This window comes from Coregonus lavaretus, assembly GCF_964263955.1.
Source record: "Coregonus lavaretus genome assembly, contig: HAP1_SCAFFOLD_1230, whole genome shotgun sequence".
NCBI lineage: Eukaryota > Metazoa > Chordata > Actinopteri > Salmoniformes > Salmonidae > Coregonus > Coregonus lavaretus.
The window spans coordinates 61,656-86,976 of NW_028161116.1; the positions used below are offsets into that span (position 1 = coordinate 61,656).

Here is a 25,321-nt window from a genome sequence, read left to right on the forward strand (position 1 = left end):
TTGGTTTACCTAGCAACTGGGTCTGTTTTAATGTCATGCTTGGTTGACCTAGCAACTGGGTCTGTGTTAATGTCATGCTTGGTTGACCTAGCAACTGGGTCTGTTTTAATGTCATGCTCGGTTGACCTAGCAACTGGGTCTGTTTTAATGTCATGCTTAGTTGACCTAGCAACTGGGTCTGTTTTAATGTCATGCTTGGTTGACCTAGCAACTGGGTCTGTTTTAATGTCATGCTTGGTTGACCTAGCAACTGGGTCTGTTTTAATATCATGCTTGGTTTACCTAGCAACTGGGTCTGTTTTAATGTCATGCTTGGTTGACCTAGCAACTGGGTCTGTGTTAATGTCATGCTTGGTTGACCTAGCAACTGGGTCTGTTTTAATGTCATGCTTGGTTGACCTAGTAACTGGGTCTGTTCTAATGTCATGCTTGGTTGACCTAGCAACTGGGTCTGTTTTAATGTCATGCTTGGTTGACCTAGCAACTGGGTCTGTTCTAATGTTATGCTTGGTTGACCTAGCAACTGGGTCTGTTTTAATGTCATGCTTGGTTGCCCTAGCAACTGGGTCTGTTTTAATGTCATCCTTACTGTAGGTTATTTTAAGGCGTTTACATACTGTAAACTCAATTTTTCCTTATTAAATTCTTCTATAATATGTAGAGTATTTATTACATATTATAATAAGGTATCCCACTGTATTATAGCCCAACAATGAGACATACGTGGACTTTTAGGAAACTCTATAAGCATCATTGAAGCTACAAAAATGTCAATGTTCAACCTTAACATGTGCTAACTACGCAACAGACCAGATGAACAGGAATTATATTTACTCTCATGGGTGGCTAAAAATAACTATCTGAAAGCCACACCCCTACTAAACTATGCCTACAGTCTTCTGATCTGACCTGCTGGGTCATATCTCAATAACCAAGCAACAATAACCCAACACCCAGCATCCATAACCCAGCAGTTTTTAAAGAAAACAACCCAACTAAGTGACCCAACGCCTGCAACCCAACATTTGGGTCAACCAAACAACCCAGTATTGTTTAGAGTGTGGGGACAGGTGTAGACACCTTTCAGATCATCCTGATCCCAGCTTTCTTTAATACAGCCCATACAGTAGCTGTGTCCACAGGCAGTAGTCACCGGATCCTTCAGTGGATCCAGACAGACGGAGCAACAGAACAGTTCTAGATTGTCAGCCATTTTAGTGCTTTCACCTGAAGGTTGAGCAACAGGGTGTCAAAGATAACTTTCTGTTTCATGGAACTCTACACCAGAGGACAGGGAGTGGCTTCCTCTTGACTGTGTACTCTGTATCTACAGGTTTTTGGGGGATGGAAGTCAAGCTAAGAAGATGACGTTGCATACAGCTGTGTCCACAGGCAGTAGTGACCGGCTCCTTCGCTGGATCCAGACAGACAGAGTAACAGAACTGGTCCTGGTCCAGCATAACTCCCTGCTGAGCCATTTGGACGGTTGTTCACTCTCACACAGACAGACGACACAGAGACTCAGATCAGTTTCGTTTCCACAGAAGTGAGTTTTTGGGAGGGCGAGGCCTTTCTGGATCTGCCAGATAGGTGAGGTTAGAGGGAGGGAGGGAGGGAGGGAGGGAGGGATAGAGAGAGAACTGCGTTCAACGTGGAGAGGGAGACAAATATTTTAGTTTCTAGGTTAGGGCCCTTCATTTGGAATAAATCTAACAAATATGAGTTGTTAGAATATATAAAGGGTAACAGTTCCTATGAAGTACATATTATAATTATTATAATAAGCTTCATAATGCCTTATAATACACTTATGTGTTATAACACTGATTATAAGTGTCTATAATAATTCATAAGTGGTTGTAATGGGGGGGTTTGATATTGATACAATATACTGTAGTTTAAATTAATACTGTATGTATTGACTGATCATTGAGAATGAGGTAATACTTTACATTACAGTGTGGGTATTACTGTTAGGCCTAGGGTCAGGGTTAGAGTTACTACATTCAGCAGTAACCCTAACCCTAGCCATATCTAGGACTAAAAAGAGAAGACGTTTTATAATCAGAGTTCTTTGTATCTCTTCTTAGTCAGACAGAAACCCCCCACATCTTATAGGTGGACAGGGTTATGAACATATCCAATGAATTGTTTTCTGCAACCAGATGAAATGAAACTGCCTTTCAGCAGGAAAAGCTTCTGTAATAATCCTAACCATTGCTGGGTGTCTTCAGAGACTGAGGTATAGAGACACACTGTCAAGTCAAATCATCTGGCTGTGCTTTCATGTCAAAACATTTATTATTTTCTATTCATAAAATTCTATTGTATTATATTCTTTGATAATATATTCTATCCATAGGCTCCACTCTGTATAGTGTTAATGATGACTGTTTGTTCTGTACATTGATTGAATGGTTAGGACTATCTCACTGTATTCACTGTTTAAATCCCAAGAGACCAGGAGACCTAAAGGAAGCCTTCAACACTGTATCCCTTCATCCAGTCATAGTAAACAACCTCTGTCTGTCTGTCTGTACGTCTGTCTGTCTGTAAACACAGCCAACTTTTCTGCGGTGGTTGTTGTTGCTATCAGTGCTGCACAGCTATTTTCAGGTCTCTCCAGAGATGGTCGATCGGGTTCAACTCCAGGATCTGGCTGGACCACTCAAGGACATTCAGAGACTTGTCCCGAAGCCACTCCTGCGTCTTGGCTGTGTGCTTAGGGTTGTTGTCTTGTTGGAAGTTGAACCTTCGCCCCAGTCTGAGATCCTGAGCGCTCTGAAGCAGATTTTCATCAAGGATCTCTCTGTACTTTGCTCTGTTCATTTTTCCCTCGATCCTGGCTATTCTCCCAGTCCGTGCCTCTGAAAAACATCCCCACAGCCTGATGCTGCCACCACCATGCTTCACCATAGGGATGGTGCCATGTTTTCTACAGACGTGACGTTTGGAATTCAGGCCAAAGAGTTCAATCTTGGTTTCATCAGACCAGAGAATCTTCTTTCTCATGGTCTGAGAGTACTTTAGGATCCTTTTGGCAAACTCCAAGCGGGCTGTCATGTGTCTTTTACTGAGGAGTGGCTTCCGTCTGGCCACTCTATCATAAAGGCCTAATTGGTGGAGTGCTGCAGAGGTGGTTATCCTTCTGGAAGTTTCTCCCATCTCCACAGAGGAACTCTGGAGCTCTGTCAGAGTTACCATCGGTTTCTTGGTCACTTCCCTGACCAAGGCCCTTCTCCCCCGATGCTCAGTTTGGCCAGGCGGCCAGCTCTAGGAAGAGTCTTGGTGGTTCCAAACTTCTTCCATTTAAGATTGATGGAGGCCACTGTGTTCTTGGGGACCTTCAATGTTGCAGAAATGTTTTGGGACCCTTCCCCAGATCTGTGCCTCAACACAATCCTGTCTCAGGGCTCTACGGACAATTCCTTCACCCTCATGGCTTGGTTTTTGCTCTGACATGCACTGTCAACTGTGGGACCTTATATAGACAGCTGTGTGCCTTTACAAATCATGTCCAATCAATTGAATTTACTACAGGTGGACTCCAATCAAGTTGTAGAAACATCTCAAGGATGATCAATGGAAACAGGATGCACCTGAGCTCAATTTTGAGTCTCAGAGCAAAGGGTCTGAATACTTATGTAAATAAGGTATTTCTGTCTTGTATTTTCAATAAGTGTGTAAAAATAAAAACCTGTTTTCGCTTTGTCATTATGTGGTATTGTGGGTAGAGTGATGAGGAAAATGTTTTATTTAATCAATTTTAGAATAAGGCTGTAACATAATAAAATGTTGAAAAAGTCAAAGGGTCTGAATACTTTCCGAATGCACTGTATGGCAGCTAGAAATCAAAACTGGATGGTCTTCAGAGATAGATGGGAGGGGCTGAGGGTAGCTGAAGGCGGGGACTAAAAACAAACAAAAGGTAACTAATGTAAAATGTAGTGTCTGTGAAATGTATGTAGTATGTACATTTATAAGCTGGAAGTGGAAGCCTAAGTATTGTTGTCCATTAGTTTAGGAGGGGTGGTAGGGTTAGGGGAAAATAATAAAGAAGGAAAATATATTTAAAATAATATTTACAAAACATATATATGGGGGATTGGAAATTATGCAGACAATTACACAGATTGAAGCCACAATATATCTGCAATATTAAAGCTGATCTACCAGGAGATTCATAGTGAGGTTGGAGGTGAGTCTCACAGTAAGAGGCCAGACACACCAGACAGGACATGAGGGCTTTCTGCTTTCTGGTCCCAGTGCAGACATCACACGCCACATCTCCAGGTCCAGCATAGCACAGAGCAGGAGGGGGAGCAGCCTGGAGTCCTGTCTTCTTCAGTTTCTCCACCACTTAGGCGAGCACAGCACTCCTGTTCAGAATAGGCCTTGGGGTGAAGGTATGTCTGCACTGCACTCAATCTGGTTTATTTAGTACCCCAGCGCAGGTTAAGTAGTGGAAAGAACATGTTGGGTTATTTTGACCCAGACAGTTTGGTTGCGTGAATAACCCAATATGTTGGGTTGTTAGTAATAATAATAATAATATGCCATTTAGCAGACGCTTTTATCCAAAGCGACTTACAGTCATGCGTGCATACATTTTTTTTTTTTTGTGTGTATGGGTGGTCCCGGGGATCGAACCCACTACCTTGGCGTTACAAGCGCCGTGCTCTACCAGCTGAGCTACAGAGGACCACAGTATTAACAGAACACGGGTTAATTTAACCATCAGTTGGGTATTTTTTACTCTCATGCTTAGTTGACCTAGTAACTGGGTGTGTTCTAATGTCATGCTTGGTTTACCTAGCAACTGGGTCTGTTTTAATGTCATGCTTGGTTGACCTAGCAACTGGGTCTGTTTTAATGTCATGCTTGGTTGACCTAGCAACTGGGTCTGTTTTAATGTCATGCTCGGTTGACCTAGCAACTGGGTCTGTTCGAATGTCATGCTTGGTTGACCTAGCAACTGGGTCTGTTTTAATGTCATGCTTGGTTGACCTAGTAACTGGGTCTGTTTTAATGTCATGCTTGGTTGACCTAGCAACTGGGTCTGTTTTAATGTCGTGCTTGGTTGACCTAGCAACTGGGTCTGTTTTAATGTCATACTTGGTTGACCTAGCAACTGGGTCTGTTTTAATGTCATGCTTGGTTGACCTAGCAACTGGGTCTGTTTTAATGTCATGCTTGGTTGACCTAGCAACTGGGTCTGTTTTAATGTAATGCTTGGTTGACCTAGCAACTGGGTCTGTTTTAATGTCATGCTCGGTTGACCTAGCAACTGGGTCTGTTTTAATGTCATGCTTGGTTGCCCTAGCAACTGGGTCTGTTTTAATGTCATCCTTACTGTAGGTTATTTTAAGGCGTTTACATACTGTAAACTCAATTTTTCCTTATTAAATTCTTCTATAATATGTAGAGTATTTATTACATATTATAATAAGGTATACCACTGTATCATAGCCCAACAATGAGACATACGTGGACTTTTAGGAAACTCTATAAGCATAATTGAAGCTACAAAAATGTAAATGTTCAACCTTAACATGTGCTAACTACGCAACAGACCAGATGAACAGGAATTATATTTACTCTCATGGGTGGCTAAAAATAACTATCTGAAAGCCACACCCCTACTAAACTATGCCTACAGTCTTCTGATCTGACCTGCTGGGTCATATCTCAATAACCAAGCAACAATAACCCAACACCCAGCATCCATAACCCAGCAGTTTTTAAAGAAAACAACCCAACTAAGTGACCCAACGCCTGCAACCCAACATTTGGGTCCACCAAACAACCCAGTATTGTTTAGAGTGTGGGGACAGGTGTAGACACCTTTCAGATCATCCTGATCCCAGCTTTCTTTAATACAGCCCATACAGTAGCTGTGTCCACAGGCAGTAGTCACCGGATCCTTCAGTGGATCCAGACAGACGGAGCAACAGAACAGTTCTAGATTATCAGCCATTTTAGTGCTTTCACCTGAAGGTTGAGCAACAGGGTGTCAAAATCTGTTTCATGGAACTCTACACCAGAGGACAGGGAGTGGCTTCCTCTTGACTGTGTACTCTGTATCTACAGGTTTTTGGGGGATGGAAGTCAAGCTAAGAAGATGACTTTGCATACAGCTGTGTCCACAGGGAATAGTAACTGGATCCTTTGGTAGATCCAGACAGCAGAGTGGATATTTTAAAAGGGCCTCTGCAATGTCCATACAACAAACTGCACAGCAGAGTATCAGAGATAACTTTAATTTCTTTGAAAGTCTGAGTGGTGGGGGAGGCCTTTTAGATCTGTTTGGAGACGTTAGTCCTGGATGGATGCACTGAGGTATATAGGGATGGAAGCCATAGTGACGTGTAACCAAATATAAGGTTGTGGTAAAACATTACAACGTTTTAAAGGTTCCATAAATGTACAGTGACCTATTCAGAAGCCACAGTGGTGAATGATGAATATGTCAAATCCAAAGTTTTCTTTCATTTTCAGTCATGTAAAATGATCATTAATTGTAAGGAAACATGTGGATGCAGTGGGGTGCAAATACCTCTGTAGAATTAATTAAGCGAGAAATGGCGGTGGAAATGGCTTTATGCACAAATATTGATATAATAACCATCATATTGAAGTAAACTTGGAGTCACACGATGATATGTGGTGTGGTCCTCCCACTACGACTCGGGAAACCATGCAGTTTATTAAGCTACAGATGAAATAAGTTATGCTGAACTTCACAGGGTGGTGAAAGTTCACAGTGAAGAGCTTGATGCTCCTTTCCAATAAATATCGAGGGTCTTTTTGTCCATAATAATGTCATCATGTAGGTAGCCTGTCCAGAGTGGGCACGTTCGCTATATAATGCACAACCAAATCTGACAAAACCATCAGTAGAGTTGAAAATGTGATGGAAACCCATTTAACAGAACGTTTTTAACCGGTACATGGGAATTTAACTGCAAAAATATATTAGTATTTTCTAAAATATATATTTGTATGTGCATTACGTCATCACGCACAGACATTTATCTTCAACACGTCAATTTGATGGAAACATCTCTGCTGGTAAAATGTTTTTATGAAGATTTTACAATGTTCACATGAAAATCTGTCGCCAGTCGAATGGAAACAGATTTTCATGCGAATATTCAAAAATCTGCATAAAAACAAAATCCCAATAGATTGAATGGTAAATTACATACCGAGTCATTTTGGGGTCACTTGTATTGTAAATAAGAACATAATATGTTTAAGTGACTCCAAAATGACACCATACATTATTTACCATTCAATTCTATTGCGACCAAGCTTTAACTTCCTGACTGATGTCTTGAGATGTTGCTTCAATACATCCACATAATTTTCCTTCCTCATGATGCCAATTATTTTGTGAAGCGCACGAGTCCCTCCTGCAGCAAAGCACCCCCACAGCATGATGCTGCCACCCCCGTGCTTCACGGTTGGGATGGTGTTCTTCGGCTTGCAAGCGACCCCCTTTTTCCTCCAAACATAACGATGGTCATTATGGCCAAACAGTTCTATTTTTGTTTCATCAGACCAGAGGAAATTTCTCCAAAATGTATGATCTTTATCCCCATGTGCAGTTGCAAACCTTAGTCTGGCTTTTTGGAGCAGTGGCTTCTTCCTTGCTGAGCGGCCTTTCAGGTTATGTCGATATAGGACTCATTTTACTGTGGATATAGATACTTTTGTACCTGTTTCCTCCAGCATCTTCACAAGGTCCTTTGCTGTTGTTCTGGGATTGATTTGCACTTTTCGCACCAAAGTACGTTCATCTCTCTCTCATCTCCTTCCTGAGCGGTATGACGGCTGCGTGGTCCCATGGTGTTTATACTTGCGTACTATTTGTACAGATGAACGTGGTACATTCAGGCGTTTGGAAATTGCTCCCAAGGATGAACCAGACTTGTGGAGGTCTACAATTGTTTTTCTGAGGTCTTGGCTGATTTCTTTTGATTTTCCCATGATGTCAAGCAAAGAGGCACTGAGTTTGAAGGTAGGCCTTGAAATATATCCACAGGTACACCTCCAATTGACTAAAATGATGTCAATTAGCCTATCAGAAGCTTCTAAAGCCATAACATCATTTTTTGGAATTTCCAAGCTGTTTAAAGGCACAGTCAACTTAGTGTATGTAAACTTCTGACCCACTGGAAATGTGATTAAATGTAGTAATCTGTCTGTAAACAATTGTTGGAAAAATTACTTGTCTCATGCACAAAGTAGATGTCCTAAGCGACTTGCCAAAACTATAGTTTGTTAACAAGAAATTTGTGGAGTGGTTGAAAAACTAGTTTTAATGACTCCTAAGTGTATGTAAACTTCCGACTTCCGACTTCAACTGTAAATAAAGTCTATTTATTTCTAAACAGTAAAACAGATAGGTATGAAAATACCCTCAAATAAAAGGTGACATTCTGTACTGTCGCCTCTTATAAAACATTTAATATCAATTCTAAAAAGCTGGAGTATAGAGCCAAATTCAATGTTTAATAAATTAAAAAACCAAGGGTGGGTCAAAATTATTCCCATAATGTAGAAGTTTCAGTAGATTAGGAACTGCTTCCTATAAAGCTATGTGTAGTATAATGTAGCTGGACATTATAAAGTCTGCTTCCTATAAAGCTATGTGTAGTATAATGTAGCTGGACATTGTAAAGTCTGCTTCCTATAAAAGCTATGTGTAGTAATGTTTAATTCACATCTCTGGCTATTAATAGATTGTGGAACTATGAAAAATAGGGAATAATGTTCCCAACACACCCACCTCACAGTTCCTACACAGACTCTGAGGCACCATGCAGGTCTGACACCAGAGGAGGCTGGTGGGAGGAGCTATAGGAGGACGGGCTCATTGTAATGGCTGGAATGGAATCAATGGAAGGTATCAAACACAAACATATGAAACCACATGTTTGACTGAGTTCCATTTATTCCATTCCAGACATCACAATGAGCCTGTCCTGCTATAGCTCCTCCCACCAGACTCCACTGCCTGACAACCATTCTATTGTCTTGAGGACTTTACAACCATTTGGTCTGATCAAAGACCAGGACACCCTTTCAAATAGATACATCCTCTCAGCCTTGATGACTAAACTAATCAAAGACTAACACACACACACACACACACCACAGTAATCAGATCATGGTGACTCCACAGTAATAACATTTATAACTCATAAGTCACCAGGTGTGATTTACCTTTTGACAGATGAAACCCTACATCAACTACTAATGACTTATGGGAGGAAGTGAGCATTTCACATATTAAGATATAATACAAGGATACTTCCTTTGTGTGTTGCACTTAGTCAATTGAAAATGTGCTTAAAGTTTTGAAAAAAGAGCCTTTTTGATTATCTGTTTTGAGTTTTGTATTAAGAGTTGTGAAATTCTACCACATACTTGTGAAAATAGTACAAAAGTGATTATAAAATCTATAATACATGGATACTTCCTTAAATGTACTTATTTTGTGTTATGCAGTTATGTTATTGAAACAGAATAAGTCTAATGAGAGAATAAATAAGTCAAGTCCAACCATTACCTCTCTCCTCTTTCACATCCCTCTATCATCACTCCATGGGTGTGTCCCAATAATCTCTCCTTCCTCCTGAAGGGTAGCATTCCTTCACTACTCCTCTCAAATGTAAAAGCATTGGATTGGTGTTGGCATGGGGTAGAGGGAGTTTACATATACCAGTCATTTCCTTTTAAATCCATGAAGGGAAGTGGACAAGTTCACACTTAGAAAGGAGATAATAGTTCCACACCCCATGTGTCCTGATAACTACAGGAATGGAACCATATTGAGGTTGTCTGCTTTCTATACGGTTTGATGGGAGAGAGAGAGAGACAGAGAGACAGAGAGACAGAGAGAGAGAGAGAGAGAGAGAGAGAGAGAGAGAGAGAGAGAGAGAGAGAGAGAGAGAGAGAGAGAGAGAGAGAGAGAGAGAGAGAGAGAGAGAGAGAGAGAGGACATCAGGTAAAGTTCTGGAGATGAGGGAATATGTGTGCAGAAAGAAACCCTCCAGTATGGTTAACCCCAGTTAGGCCCAGTATGGACTATCAATACAAGTGACCATTTAGAATGTGACCCAGTTCAATGGGTCTTAACAGAACTGGGGGATGTCAGCCATGAAGTTGTCTAAACACAACTGGAATATAATTTGTTTGTGATTCATTGTTAATGGATTTTCCATTAGGAACACAGGGGGAAAACCTAACACAACAACACACATAACACACAACCAATAAAAACACAAAGGGGGAGGAAACCACTAAAGTCATTACCATATTGTCATTTTCTAACGACAGGGAGAAAACATGTAAAATCTAGAAGACTACTTTAGATCTGGTCAAAAGAAGCCTAGTGCACTACGTAGGGAACAGGGAGAGATTTGGGACAGAGACAGTAACTCCTGGATGGAAATCTTCATTCTAATGACAGTGAGCAAATCTCCAATCTCCACCCTATTCCCTATGTAGTGCAGTACTTTAGATCTGGTCAGAAGTAGCCTAGTGCACTACGTAGGGAACAGGGTGTCATTTGGGCCAGAGTCAGTAACTCCCCTGGGTATGAATTGTCTCTCTATCTTATCTGTCTTCTATATGATGTTCTCCTCTCCTCCTCTCTTCTCTCCTCTATTCACTCTATTCTATCATCCACACCACATGCCAGCTTCAACACAATCCATTTACAAGTTAAAGACACACCTTGGAATAAATAGCAAAGGAAAACTACTACTAGATGGATTTTTTATTTCCCATCACCATGAATCATATTTAATAACTGAACAGTAGCAGACCTAACTTCATCTGTTCCTGACTCTGGATAGTGGATTAAAAAGACCATCAATCTCCAATGATATTAAAGTACAATTCTGAACATTACTGATATACTGAGTGGTAAGTCAAAATATCTGCTGTTTTTATTGTTTGATTAATAGCTTGACTGAGCAGTATGGGAGAATAAAAGATGCCAAACTTAGGGCCGGTTTCCCGGATATCTCCATTGAACATGCTTTTTAGTCTAGGACTAGGCTTCATCTGTGTCCGGGAAACCGGCCCATATAGTTCAATTAGCAAGTAAGTAACACTACCTGTTCCATGATACTGAGGAAAATGACATTGAGACAGAGAACCAATTGAGAAAACATTTCAATGGTTCTGAATGACAACTAACATACATTAACAGCATACATCATGATTAATGTAAATGTATAAGATTAAAACATTGCACTTAAAAAAAATATAAATGCATTGAATTGTAATTCACAACATCTTCTGAAGATCAAATCAATCAAATCATTGTACATAAAAACAGAGCAGAATGAATCATCACATCTGGGGACCATCACCACCAGCATATCTAGTATCTATGTGGACCCTACTACAGTTTAACCAGCTCAGCTATAGACTACACCAGCATGACTAGTATCTATGTGGACCCTACTACAGTTTAACCAGCTCAGCTATAGACTACACCAGCATGCTAGTATCTATGTGGACCCTACTACAGTTTAACCAGCTCAGCTATAGACTACACCAGCATGACTAGTATCTATGTGGACCCTACTACAGTTTAACCAGCTCAGCTATAGACTACACCAGCATGACTAGTATCTATGTGGACCCTACTACAGTTTAACCAGCTCAGCTATAGACTACACCAGCATGACTAGTATCTATGTGGACCCTACTACAGTTTAACCAGCTCAGCTATAGACTACATCAGCATGACTAGTATCTATGTGGACCCTACTACAGTTTAACCAGCTCAGCTATAGACTACACCAGCATGACTAGTATCTATGTGGACCCTACTACAGTTTAACCAGCTCAGCTATAGACTACACCAGCATGACTAGTATATATGTGGACCCTACTACAGTTTAACCAGCTCAGCTATAGACTACACCAGCATGACTAGTATCTATGTGGACCCTACTACAGTTTAACCAGCTCAGCTATAGACTACACCAGCATGACTAGAATCTATGTGGACCCTACTACAGTTTAACCAGCTCAGCTATAGACTACACCAGCATGACTAGTATCTATGTGGACCCTACTACAGTTTAACCAGCTCAGCTATAGACTACACCAGCATGACTAGTATCTACGTGGACCCTACTACAGTTTAACCAGCTCAGCTATAGACAACACCAGCATGACTAGTATCTATGTGGACCCTGCTACAGTTTAACCAGCTCAGCTATAGACTACATCAGCATGACTAGTATCTATGTGGACCCTACTACAGTTTAACCAGCTCAGCAGTACCATTGAGATGAAACCCAGGATAGAGGGGCTGAGTGAATGTGGTCTGGACTCTGTGGAGGAGGGTCATTGTGTCAGAGACACTGTAGAAGGACAGAGTACCTGCCTTGTGATCCAGGTACACTCCTACTCTGGAGGACTGAGGGACTGATACTGTAGTCATAACATTATTGTGTCTGAAACAATAACTACCTCTATAACACAGTAAACTCCAGGACTTGTCATTCTCTCCAAATTCACCATCTGTCCCTGTTCTGCTGATGTCTTTATATGAGACTGCTGTATCAACACACTCCCCACTCCACTCCACCTCCCAGTAACAGCATCCAGACAGACCCTCTCTACACAGAACCTGATAGTAGTTGGTGAATCTGTCTGGATGATCAGGATATGGTTGGACTTGGCCTGTACGTGTCACCTTTCTGTTCCCTTCAGACAGAGAGAGGCTTGTGTCAGCTGTGTTTGGGTCCATTGTGAGCTGACAGGAATCTGGGAGAAGAGCAGAGCAGAGACCAATGAGGGGAGTTAGAACAATAAGTTAAGTCAGATACTGTATCTACCCTGTCTTTGATTAGAGCACAGCAGAGATCAAATCAGAAAAATATGAGGAGTCAGATAGATACCCAGTCTTTGATTAGATCTACTATTGCTATATATTTCTAGAGGGATTGTTAGGAGTGTCAGTAAAAAGAGACTGTTAGTTACTTCAGAATAAAGAGACTCACATTGTAAGAACTGTTCTCTGGTCTTGGGCTCTGGAGGCAGTACAACATCCACTATATTCACTACAGACACACAAACACATTCACAGAGAGAGGGAATGTTATCATCATACCATATTCCACATCTATATGACTAGTAGGGAACTTTCAATGGTCTAAAGTTGATGTTCTTATTATTTTCAACACACCTGTAGTGGAGATCTTGGTCGATTCTCCTTTAAGGACGTCTTCTAGTTTCTCTCTCAGTTCAGACACAGTCTTACTCACATCTCCAAAGTACTGAAGAGGACGGACAACGATGCTGGGTAAGTCTGAAGATACACTGGTACCGGAGAGAGACTGATAACTCTGGAGACAGAGAGAGAGAGAGAGAGAGAACAGAACCAAATGATTGAGAGTTTCACATTGAGTTTTAGTTTCATATCACATGTATCAAGGCAGTTGAGTTACCTGGAGGAAATGGATGTGATCCTCTGTGTGTGAGAGCTGCTCCAGCTCAGTGCTTCTCTTCCTCAGCTCAGCTATCTCCTGCTCCAGTTGCTCCAGGAGTCCTTCAGCTTGACTCACTTGAGCCTTCTCTTGGGCTCTGATCAGCTCCTTCACCTCAGAGCGCCTTCTCTCAATGGAGCGGATCAGCTCGGTAAAGATCTCATCACTGTCCTCCACTGCTGCCTGTGCAGAGCGCTGTTAAGAGAGAGAGAGAGAGAGAGAGAGAGACTGACTTGTCTTACTTTAATGAGCCATCCTCATTACACTAACACCCCCACCCCCCCTCCTAAAAGCACATTGCGTGCCACCACAACCTCCACACAATCACATTATCCAGTACCCAACACCACAGTACAATATACCATCCAGCACCACATTCCAACCGTCCATCCAACCCCTCCTCTCCAGCCGTACAGACAGCCCCCCTGAGCCCCCATACCTCCTGAAACATCTCCACACTGTTGATCATTTTGTACAACTCAAACTCAACCCTAAGGCGTCAACAGTAATGGCATTACCCTGGCAACACAGAAAAAACATGATGAACAGTCTGTCATTGCAGAAAACGGACACCCCTCCCCAACTCCCAGGTCAACCCGAGCCAACCAGCTATTGGTGTCCAGGGCTCCATGTAATACCCTCCACTGGACGACCCCTGACCTTTCCAGCACTGGGAGCTTATAGAGCACCCTCCACCTATACCCTGCCATGCTCTCAGCCCCCACAACCCCCTGCCACTGATGCCCCTTCACTCCCGCTAAGCTCAGAGTGTTAAAAGTCAGTAAGTCCTCCGGACTCTCCTGCCTGTCCCCAGTCTCTGCTGTCACTTGCAGTGGTGGAAACGGTGGTGGCCCCTCCTCAGGCTGCTCCAGCCCTCAGTACTGCAGCATAGAAATCAGAGACCCCTGCTGTATTGAGTCTCTCCTGCCGCATGATGAAGAGCTGCTGATCCAGCCCCAAACCACCAGCCCTCCTCAACAGAGCACATGCTGGTTCCCTCCAGCCCACCTCCGTACGGTACAGTAGCCTCTGTGCTGCTGAGTCAGAACGCTGCCACCCTGACCAGAAAAAAATCACTAACTTGCACTGCAGGTCCACAAGTAGACCACCGGGGGCGTTGAGAATGGCCAATTTAAGCCATAGAGAGGATGCCACCAAGTTGTTGATGATCAGCACCCTCCCTCTGTATGCCACTTGGGAGATGAGCCACCTCCACTTCGTCAGCCTCGACACCACCGCTTGTGACACTCCTTCCCAGTTCTTCCTATCCCAGCCCAGATACACCCCAAGCATCTTGAGCCACTCACAGCCCCACTGCAACCCCCCTGGAAGCTGCGGAGGTGCCCTGTCCCTCCATGCCCCACATAACAGAGCCTCAATCTTGCCCCAGTTTCCCTAAGCAGAAGACGCCCCCTCGTACACCCTCAAACTATTCTCCAGGGCCTGTAGGTTCTGCTCATCCCTAACCAACACAGACGTCATCAGCGTATGCTGACACTGCTATGCCTGTCCCCAACCCTATGCCTGGCTCCCACACTCCCTGTAGCCTCCTGCGTAGCAGGCCCAGAAAGGGCTCAATAACAAGAGTGTATAGCTGCCCTGACAGAGGGCATCCCTGGTGAATGCCCCTCCCTACCCAGACTGGCCTACTGAGCCCTCCCCACACCTTGACCATACATGAAGCCCCAGCGTACAGCATTTGAACACAGGCCACAAAATTCTCCCCACAACCAAAACAACACATTGAACAGATATTCATGGTCCACCCTATCAAAGGCTTTCTCCTGATTATGAACAGATAGTCTGTGTTTGAGCGTCCTGGTCCACAGTACGTTTGGTCCTTGTGTACAATAGAGTCCAGGTGGGACTTCAGTCTGTTAACGAGGACCTTGGTAAAGACCTTATAGTCCAAACAGAGCAATGCCACAGGCCTCCAGTTCTTTATGTCGCTCAAATCCCTATTTTTGGGCAGGAGAGTCAAAGCCTCCCGTCTACAGCTTAGCGACAGCTCCCCCACCCTGACGCACTCACGCAACACACGTTCTGTCCAATAATTCCCCAGAACTTTTTATAAAAATCCACAGGCAGACCGTCTGAGAGACAGCAGCTGAGAGTTTGTGAAAGGCCAGGGAAAGGTCTATTTGATTTCTCTGCGACAGAGAGAGATTGGAAAGGTCTGTGAGCAGAACCTGAGAACACCCAGGACCCCAGAGTTCTGCCCTCTATAAATCAGAGTACAACTCCACAGCCGCAGCCTCATCTCCCCACAACAGAAGTTACCCACCCATCAGGCTCCCTCATCTCCCCACAACAGAAGTTACCCACCCATCAGGCTCCCTCATCTCCCCACAACAGAAGTTACCCACCCATCAGGCTCCCTCATCTCCCCACAACAGAAGTTACCCACCCATTAGGCTCCCTCATCTCCCCACAACAGAAGTTACCCGCCCATCAGGCTCCCTCATCTCCCCACAACAGAAGCTACCCACCCATCAGGCTCTCTCATCTCCCCACAACAGACGTTACCCACCCATCAGGCTCCCTCATCTTCCCCACAACAGAAGTTACCCACCCATCAGGCTCCCTCATCTCCCCCACAACAAAAGTGACTCACCAATCAGGCTCCCTCATCTCCCCACAACAGAAGTTACCCGCCCATCAGGCTCCCTCATCTCCCCACAACAGAAGTTACCCACCCATCAGGCTCCCTCATCTCCCCACAACAGAAGTTACCCACCCATCAGGCTCCCTCATCTCCCCACAACAGAAGTTACCCGCCCATCAGGCTCCCTCATCTCCCCACAACAGAAGTTACCCACCCATCAGGCTCCCTCATCTCCCCACAACAGAAGTTACCCGCCCATCAGGCTCCCTCATCTCCCCCACAACAGAAGCTACCCACCCATCAGGCTCCCTCATCTCCCCACAACAGAAGTTACCCACCCATCAGGCTCCCTCATCTCCCCCACAACAAAAGTTACCCACCCATCAGGTTCCTTCATCTCCCCCACAACAGAAGTTACCCACCCATCAGGCTCCCTCATCTCCCCCACAACAGAAGTTACCCACCCATCAGGCTCCCTCATCTCCCCACAACAGAAGTTACACACCTCTTTTGTTTGACTTGTTCCCCCAGTCTTTGCTGCCGTTCATGTTAAGGAAGTCTAACCGTGAAATCTCCATAAGAGGTGGGAGGGAAATCACCACAATCAGAAACCAGTAGAGAAGCCCATAAAGCCGCCATGCCAGAAAAAACCATCCATTTAAGCAGATTCTGAAGACATGCCCTTAAGAACCCATGACCCATTTTCTCAGCCTATACCGCTTCCTGGGTGAGAGGACACTAAACCCCTCATTCTTCATCACGTGTTGTACTGACCTTACAAACCTTCCAGGATCAATAAAATAAGACTCCAGCAGAACCTTTTTCCCCTTTAGTCTCCATCAGGAACCTAGAAAGTTCTCTCAGCGTATATACTGGGCCCTCAGCCTGACTGTCTGTCAGCTCTGGATCCAATGAGCCGTCTGAAAACGAGACGCCTTGTCCTCCGCTCCCGCAGACTCACCTCCCCCCTCTTCCTCCTCCTCCATTGGCAAGGTACTGTCCTCCTCCTCCCCAGTCTCTGCCCCCCTGCACTTCCCCCCTGATCAGCGCCTCTTCCCCAATGACAGGCAATATTTCCTGGGATGAGCCCACCAAGCCTTCGCCCACCGGAGTCTCTGTTACTACAGAAACCTGCCTCAGCTCATGTAGCCCAGCTGCAACCCTCCCCACCACCGCTTTCTCCACGGCCTGCGCACCACCACTTGACCCTGCTCTACTCTCCTCCTTCCTGGTACCACCACCACCACTTGACCCTGCACTACCCTCCTCCTTCCTGGTACCACCACCACTTGACCCTGCTCTACTCTCCTCCCTCCTGGTACCACCACCACTTGACCCTGCTCTACTCTCCTCCTTCCTGGTACCACCACCACTTGACCCTGCTCTACTCTCCTCCTTCCTGGTACCACCACCACTTGACCCTGCTCTACTCTCCTCCCTCCTGGTACCACCACCACTTGACCCTGCTCTACTCTCCTCCTTCCTGGTACCACCACCACTTGACCCTGCTCTACTCTCCTCCCTCCTGGTACCACCACCACTTGACCCTGCTCTACTCTCCCCCCTCCTGGTACCACCACCACTTGACCCTGCTCTACTCTCCTCCCTCCTGGTACCACCACCACTTGACCCTGCTCTACTCTCCTCCTTCCTGGTACCACCACCACTTGACCCTGCTCTACTCTCCTCCCTCCTGGTACCACCACCACTTGACCCTGCTCTACTCTCCTCCTTCCTGGTACCACGACCACTTGACCCTGCTCTACTCTCCTCCTTCCTGGTACCACCACCACTTGACCCTGCTCTACTCTCCTCCCTCCTGGTACCACCACCACTTGACCCTGCTCTACTCTCCCCCCTCCTGGTACCACCACCACTTGACCCTGCTCTACTCTCCTCCCTCCTGGTACCACCACCACTTGACCCTGCTCTACTCTCCTCCCTCCTGGTACCCCCTCAATATATTCTGCAACTCTAAGTAATTACTACTTTAGTAAGGATATACACTTTATTACTACTGCAGTTGCTAAATAATTCCAATAGATGGCAGCATAAGACCATGATTGACATTTCAGAAGATTAGTTTAGTTCTCTCCCTGGATACACCACCACTCCACCTCACAGGAAAACTCCGGCCTGAGCTTTTTACTGTCCCTTTCCACACTGCTAACGCAAGAGGAAGGACTGAAAACACATTACTGTGAAGTAACATAATGATGAGTCATGTTTATTATTACCTGTTTTTATGGTCATGTTTTGAAATTATACTTCATTACTATAATGATTATCAATAAGCCTGAACATTAATTCAGTCACCTCTGGTCGACAAAAACGTATTTTCCTAGTATATTAATTGTCAAATTCATCAACCAGCATCGAGCACTCTGCCTTCTCACGCAAGCGAGGGGCATGTTGAGGTAAATATGCTAACCGCAACGGTTGCATTATGTCATTTATTGGTGGGCTGGAAGATGCAGTGTTTTTTCTTTTCTATTCAGAGGCTATTTACTCCCAATATGAGATAATTTTATATAGAAGGTTTTTATAATGCATGTTTACTAGGGTTGAGGTTAGCGCATCTGAGTAGGGATTATTTGGGTTCAATACCTGTCCTACCTATCAATCATATTGCTGCTTGTAGCCTATAACTGAAGATCCCAACACTAGAAACACCGAAAACTATCTGTGCTAGCAAACTCTGTGTTCCACCCCTCCCCTGTGTAACCTTGAGGTTTGTTAAGAAACAAACACTTGTCTACGAAAAGAGACATGTTTAACGGATTCCGCTTGGCACCCAGCCGAGAGCACACGGAAACCACTTGCAAATTTACCAAAACTAACCAACTACTTGGGGTCTGTTCGGAAGCAATAAACGGAGGCAGATTAGCCACCACAACTCTTATCGAAAGAGGCGACATCTGCACCAACACACCCCTCACAAAAATCCCACTCGCAACAAGACAAACCTTTTTCATTAACACAACCACCGCCTTGTTCATTCTGGATGCAGAGTGCAGATGTTCCGCTCCAACCTGTTCGCCGACCATGAGCAAAACTTCCTCCACACCTTTCTCCGGAACGCACCCGAAGCGACAGCGTTTCTTCTCCACTCGGTTGAGGCCATCACGCCGCCCTAACAAACTACCCCTACTCCCCCCTCAACTCTAAACGATAAACAGTGGAAACTAATAAACAAACCCTCCACCATCAGAAAATACATTCACAAAATACGCAAGAACCAAAAGAAAAAAGAATAGTAGCCCTCCTCACGAACCACAAATCTCTCACACAACCTACTTCTTCTTCTATGATATAATGGCGGTCCACAAACCAACGTTAAAGGTTTATGCCGCCACCTACTGTGCTGGAGTGTGTGGTCAACCACGGTTTCCAACATTTCTAAATCCTCCTACCTAACTCAGTACTTCTGAGAAAATAAAGAAGAGCCCTACTAACTTCTAATAGACCCCCCCCCCCCCCCATCCCCAAAATCCCTTCCAAACCCCCCCAACCCCGTCCAACCTCAATGACCCTACACTTCAATCTTTCCCTCTCTTCAACATACTTACAACAATATAACAACACATGCTCCACCGTTTCATCGACCGTACCCCCCAGACACAAACCATTCACATGCTTGCCAACCAGATTTAATGACGAGTTCAATGTACAATGTCCTAAGCGCAATCAAGTAAACACCACATCTTCCTTCCTAATCTGACTTTTGAATCTTGGTCCATCGACCTTTCTGTAAAACTGTCAACTATTCATATAAATGCCGGCCCTTGTGCTCAGAGTACCATCTCTTCTGCCACACATCTATCAAAATGGCTCTGATCTTACATTTGGCCTCACCTCTACCCAGTGGAGCATTAATATCAATTATATCTTGATTCAAAGCTCTTTTAGCTAAATGGTCTACAATTTCATTCCCTTCCACACCCGAATGTGCTGGGACCCAGCAGAATCTCACTACTAAACCCATTCTCTCAATTCTCCATAATAACATTAATACCTCCAATAGCAGGTCACTCCTATTAGATTTACCAGATGATAAACTATTCAATACAGACAAAGAATCTGAGTATACTATAATTCTAACAGGTTGTACGTCCTCCACCCACTGGAGGGCAACTATTATCACCCACAGTTCAACTGAGTATACTGACAGTTCATCTGTTAGTCTTCTACATATCTGCACATCAAATTCAGGAACGTAAACGCCTGCTCCTGTGAGCCCACTATCTGGGTCCTTGGATCCATCTGTAAAAAGCATAAAAACTTTTACCAATGTAATTGTCAACCAGTTTCACTATATCACTGACTTCTGACCAATCTTTCCTTTTCTCTACCAAGGTTAGATCAACAACAGGGTCTGGGAGTAACCATGGAGGAACATCCCCTATCACCACAGAAGGGCCAACCTCCAACTCCCTCAAACCACTCTCATCAGCAAGCTTTCCAACTGTCCAACCAAAACCACTGCCTTGTCTACTAGTATATTCCCAACAGTCATCTAGAACAGTAGCAGTGGGATGCTCAACCTCACAGCCTTTCAACCCAATAAGATAATGACCATTTTTTACGCTGTATATCCAAAGGCATCTCTCCTGCCTCCACCAGTAAGGCACATACAGATGTTGATTTAAATGCACCAATACATATCCTTAAAGCTATATACTGGATTCTGTCCAGCTTCTGAAGCCAAGTTTTGCCTTGTTCGATAAACTATACACCCGTAATCAGTTGGCGTCCTGATCAGAGCTCTATAAATATCCATCAACGATTGGTTATGAATGGGGTGCTGACAGACAGAGACCCATACAACCAACTTCTGCAAAAGTGATGGAATGAGAGAGGCAGAGACACTGTACATTGCCATAATGTAACGTTTCTTCTTCTTTGGAGTTTAACGGCGGTTGGCATCCAATATGTTGCATTACCGCCCCCAACTGGACTACAATATAAATCCATTATACTTTGTGACACAAAATGGGAAAAGGGGAAATTATAATAATACAAAAAACACCCTTCCAACTAACCCTACACTCATTAAATACCCACTACCCCATTCCACTACTTTGACCCTATCTGCTCCTGCACCATGCCAACGGCCTGGGAGGACGGGACACCACCACTCAACACACCCTGGAACTCTTCTGAAGTCTAATCTTGTATGCCCAAATACTTCTCTGCAGCTGCCACCACAATATCTATTTTCTTTGATTTACGTTCCATTTGTGCGGTACAGTTGATAACCATTGCTATGAACTCTAAGAAGCTAACTTTCCTAAAGCATATATCACTCGTTGGCCTATCCCTCTGTGCTGGAACAGATCTACTACTCACAGGGATCCTCTCAGGATGTCTCACCCTTGACCCATCCTCCTCTACTTCCTTCACTGCCTCAGCATACGACACCTTCTGCACTACTCTGACTCTAGCCACCTCAACCTGCCTCTCTCGCACCGGACACTTCCGATCCCCAGCAACATGGGCATCCCAACAGTTGACACACACAACTTTATCCACCGAAACTACACAATCCTCTATCCCATGCCCTCCTGCACACTTCCCACATCTTGGAATCTCCCTCCGACAAACTGCTGCAACATGACCATAAACGTTGCACCTGAATCAGTGCAGTGGATTCGCCACAAAAGCTCTAACAGGATAACTGATATCCTACCATGACTTTGTTGGGTAAAGACTAAAAACTCAAAAGGACTGACAGTGACTCCTCTGTTTCACCACGCTCACCACCGGGTCTGTGTTGCACCAAACGGCGGGAATCACAAACACCAGCAGTCTTCAACCTTAATTGCTCCACTTCTACACTTAACGCTACCCCAGAAATCACTCCTTTCAATGGTGCCCTGTTCCTAAGAGCAAAGCAAGAAACAGATCTTGACCCAAGTTGCGTGACACGGATCGCCCACTCCCTCTGGTCAGAAGAAACACAAACAAATATCACAAGTCCACTACACGTTACCTTCACTGATTCAACTGCACCCAACTCCTTTCCCACCCACCCTGAAACTACAAATGAATCTGCCAAAAGGTATGGATCCACTTTCTCCAACAATGTAACTCCTACTGCACCAGATTCTTCTTTATCATGTCCATTGATGCCAGGCTCTGGTTCTGAGCTCTTCACCACACCTTCTACCTCACTTAACTCTCCCTCATTCATTTCCATTTCACCTCCAGAACTCAGTCTGGCGAATGGCTCACTCTGTTTGCACTTGAGTTATAACATTTGATTTTGATTTTGATTAATTTTTATGTCTCTATTCCTTTTAAACTTTTGTGAGTGTAACGTTTACTGTTAATTTCTGATTTGTTTATTATTTATTTTACTTGCTTTGGTAATGTAACATATGTTTCCAATGCCAATAAAGCCCATTTAATTGAATCGAGAGAGAGAGCTCCCTGTTAATGTATAGCAGACATGAGTCGCTCATGGTTACTCATGGTTATGTGAAGAGGTAGAGCCGCTTGCGACTTTAAATCAGTCAGAACAATAGGGAATGTCCTTTTGGTCAAGATGATGGTTTCTCCCACAGTAGACCCGGGTTCATTACCCGTCAGTTACATTAAGCAGTCTATTCTCTGAAAGGGGTCCAGACAGCCTGTTCCCAACAGTGGAGCCAGTGGGATTGGAGAGGGGCCCCTCTCTCTCTCTCTCTGACTGGAGGAGAGAGTGAAATGGTGTGTCTCCTCTGGTCAACAATACTCACCTTGAGAGACTCCACAGCCTGTTGGAGCTCCTTCAGGTCCTTCTCTCTCTCCTGGAATCTCTGCTGGACTTTCTGCTGACTCATCCCCAGCTGCCTCTGTGGAGAATCACTCTTCAATGAGCTATCAAGCTTTATTTGTCCAGTAGATCAATAGTATAGTAATGGGACATAGGGCCCATAGAAGATAGGGATTAATATGTTGAGGAAGTGTCTGTGTGAAATTATATTATTATGTTGTTATGTGAATGATTATAGTTTTAACAGTGCACAAAACAGGGGAGCTGATTGGGTGTTTGATAACGAATGATAATGGTGTTTGACTTTAGAAAATGGTGATACATTTGGAGAATCTGGGTTAACATATCTATATAATCAAGGTTTGTGTTCATATTTGTTCTGCCGTGGATCGATATCATTTAATGATCTCATATTCAAACAGCCTTAGTTCCTACTGTATCTTTAATTCTTTGTTTATCAGACAGTCACCAACAAGTAGTTCTGGTCTTACCTGTTTCTCAGTCCTCTCTGCTGCAGCTGACACTGTATCATGGCCTTTATGTTCATCCATCACACACTGATAACAGATACACTGCTGATCGGTACGACAGAAAACCTCCAGCAGTTTGTCATGATGAGAGCAGATCTTCTCCTGTAGTTGTGCGGTGGCTTTGACCAGCTTGTGCTTCTTCAAAGCAGGAAATTCATAGTGAGGTTGGAGGTGAGTCTCACAGTAAGAGGCCAGACACGCCAGACAGGACATGAGGGCTTTCTGCTTTCTGGTCCCAGTGCAGACATCACACGCCACATCTCCAGGTCCAGCATAGCACAGAGCAGGAGGGGGAGCAGCCTGGAGTCCTGTCTTCTTCAGTTTCTCCACCAACTCAGCCAACATGTTATTTTTCCTCAGATTAGGCTTGGAGTGAAGGTCTCTCTGCACTGAGGACAGCTATAGACCCCTTTCAGAACATCCTGATCCCAGCAGCCCTCAACACAGCTTCTACAGTAACTGTGTCCACAGGGGATGGTGACCGGCTCCTTCAGTAGATCCAGACAGACAGAACAACATAACTGGTCCTGGTCCAGCAGAACTCCGTGCTGAGCCATTTGGACGGTTGTTCACTCTCACACAGACAGACGACACAGAGACTCAGATCAGTTTCGTTTCCTCAGAAGAGAGTTTGTGGCAGGGGGATGGACTTCCTGGTTCTGCCAGAAGGGTGGGGTTAGAGGAGGGAGGGGTTAGAGGGAGAGGAGAGAGAGAGAGAGAGAGAGAGAGAGAGAGAGAGAGAGAGAGAGAGAGAGAGAGAGAGAGAGAGAGAGAGAGAGAGAGAGAGAGAGAGAGAGAGAGAGAGAGAGAGAGAGACAGAGAGAGAGAGAGAGAGAGACAGAGACAGAGAGAGAGAGAACTTTCCACAATGTTAATAGAGACAAAGATTTGTGTTCCTAGGTTAGGGCCCTTAATATGGAATAAATTAAATAGAGTGGTTAGAATATATAAAGGGTAACAGTTTCTATGAAGTACATATGTATAATGCTTTTAATGAATTGTGTAATGCCTTAAACTTATGTGCCATGACACTAACTATAACCATCCATAATAACTAATACGTGGTTGTAAAACTGTACAATGTGTTATAGATAATTAGCTACAATGGGGGAGGGGGGACTTGAAATGGATACAATGTACTGTAGCTGAAATGAATACCGTATGTATTGACTGATCATTGAGAATGATGTAACACTTTACATTACAGTGTGTTTATTGGTGTGTAATTATTCCTGTTAGTCCAGTGGTGTAAAAGTACTGTGATGCCTCATTCTTACACTGTACTAGCAGCAGTAACCCTAGCCAGTAATAAGGCTACTGTAATGGAAAGTGTTACAGGAAATATAAAGGAAGGATTTATACATGTCATCTATGATATAGTCTATGTAATGATATGTCTATGTCTTCTAGATGGTGTTCTATACTGTATGTAATGATATGTCTATGTCTTCTAGATGGTGTTCTTGTATGTAATGATATGTCTATGTCTTCTAGATGGTGTTCTATACTGTATGTAATGATATGTCTATGTCTTCTAGATGGTGTTCTTGTATGTAATGATATGTCTATGTCTTCTAGATGGTGTTCTATACTGTATGTAATGATATGTCTATGTCTTCAATATGGTGTTCTATACTGTATGTAATGATATGTCTATGTCTTCTATATGGTGTTCTATACTGTATGTAATGATATGTCTATGTCTTCTAGATGGTGTTCTATACTGTATGTAATGATATGTCTATGTCTTCTATATGGTGTTCTATACTGTATGTAATGATATGTCTATGTCTTCTAGATGGTGTTCTATACTGTATGTAATGATATGTCTATGTCTTCTATATGGTGTTCTATACTGTATGTAATGATATGTCTATGTCTTCTAGATGGTGTTCTATACTGTATG

The 25,321-nt window shown here is 43.9% G+C and overlaps 1 pseudogene across 1 annotated transcript; it reads right to left on the bottom strand.

Annotated features, from left to right (window-relative positions):
• Positions 1 to 10,774: 10,774 nt before the first annotated feature.
• LOC311121086 (tripartite motif-containing protein 16-like) lies at positions 10,775 to 23,972 on the bottom strand (annotated as a pseudogene). Its single transcript has 6 exons — positions 23,377 to 23,972; positions 22,869 to 22,964; positions 13,485 to 13,718; positions 13,223 to 13,382; positions 13,038 to 13,097; positions 10,775 to 12,801 (listed from the first exon to the last, which is right to left on the bottom strand). The product of its transcript is annotated as a tripartite motif-containing protein 16-like (transcript).
• Positions 23,973 to 25,321: the final 1,349 nt, after the last annotated feature.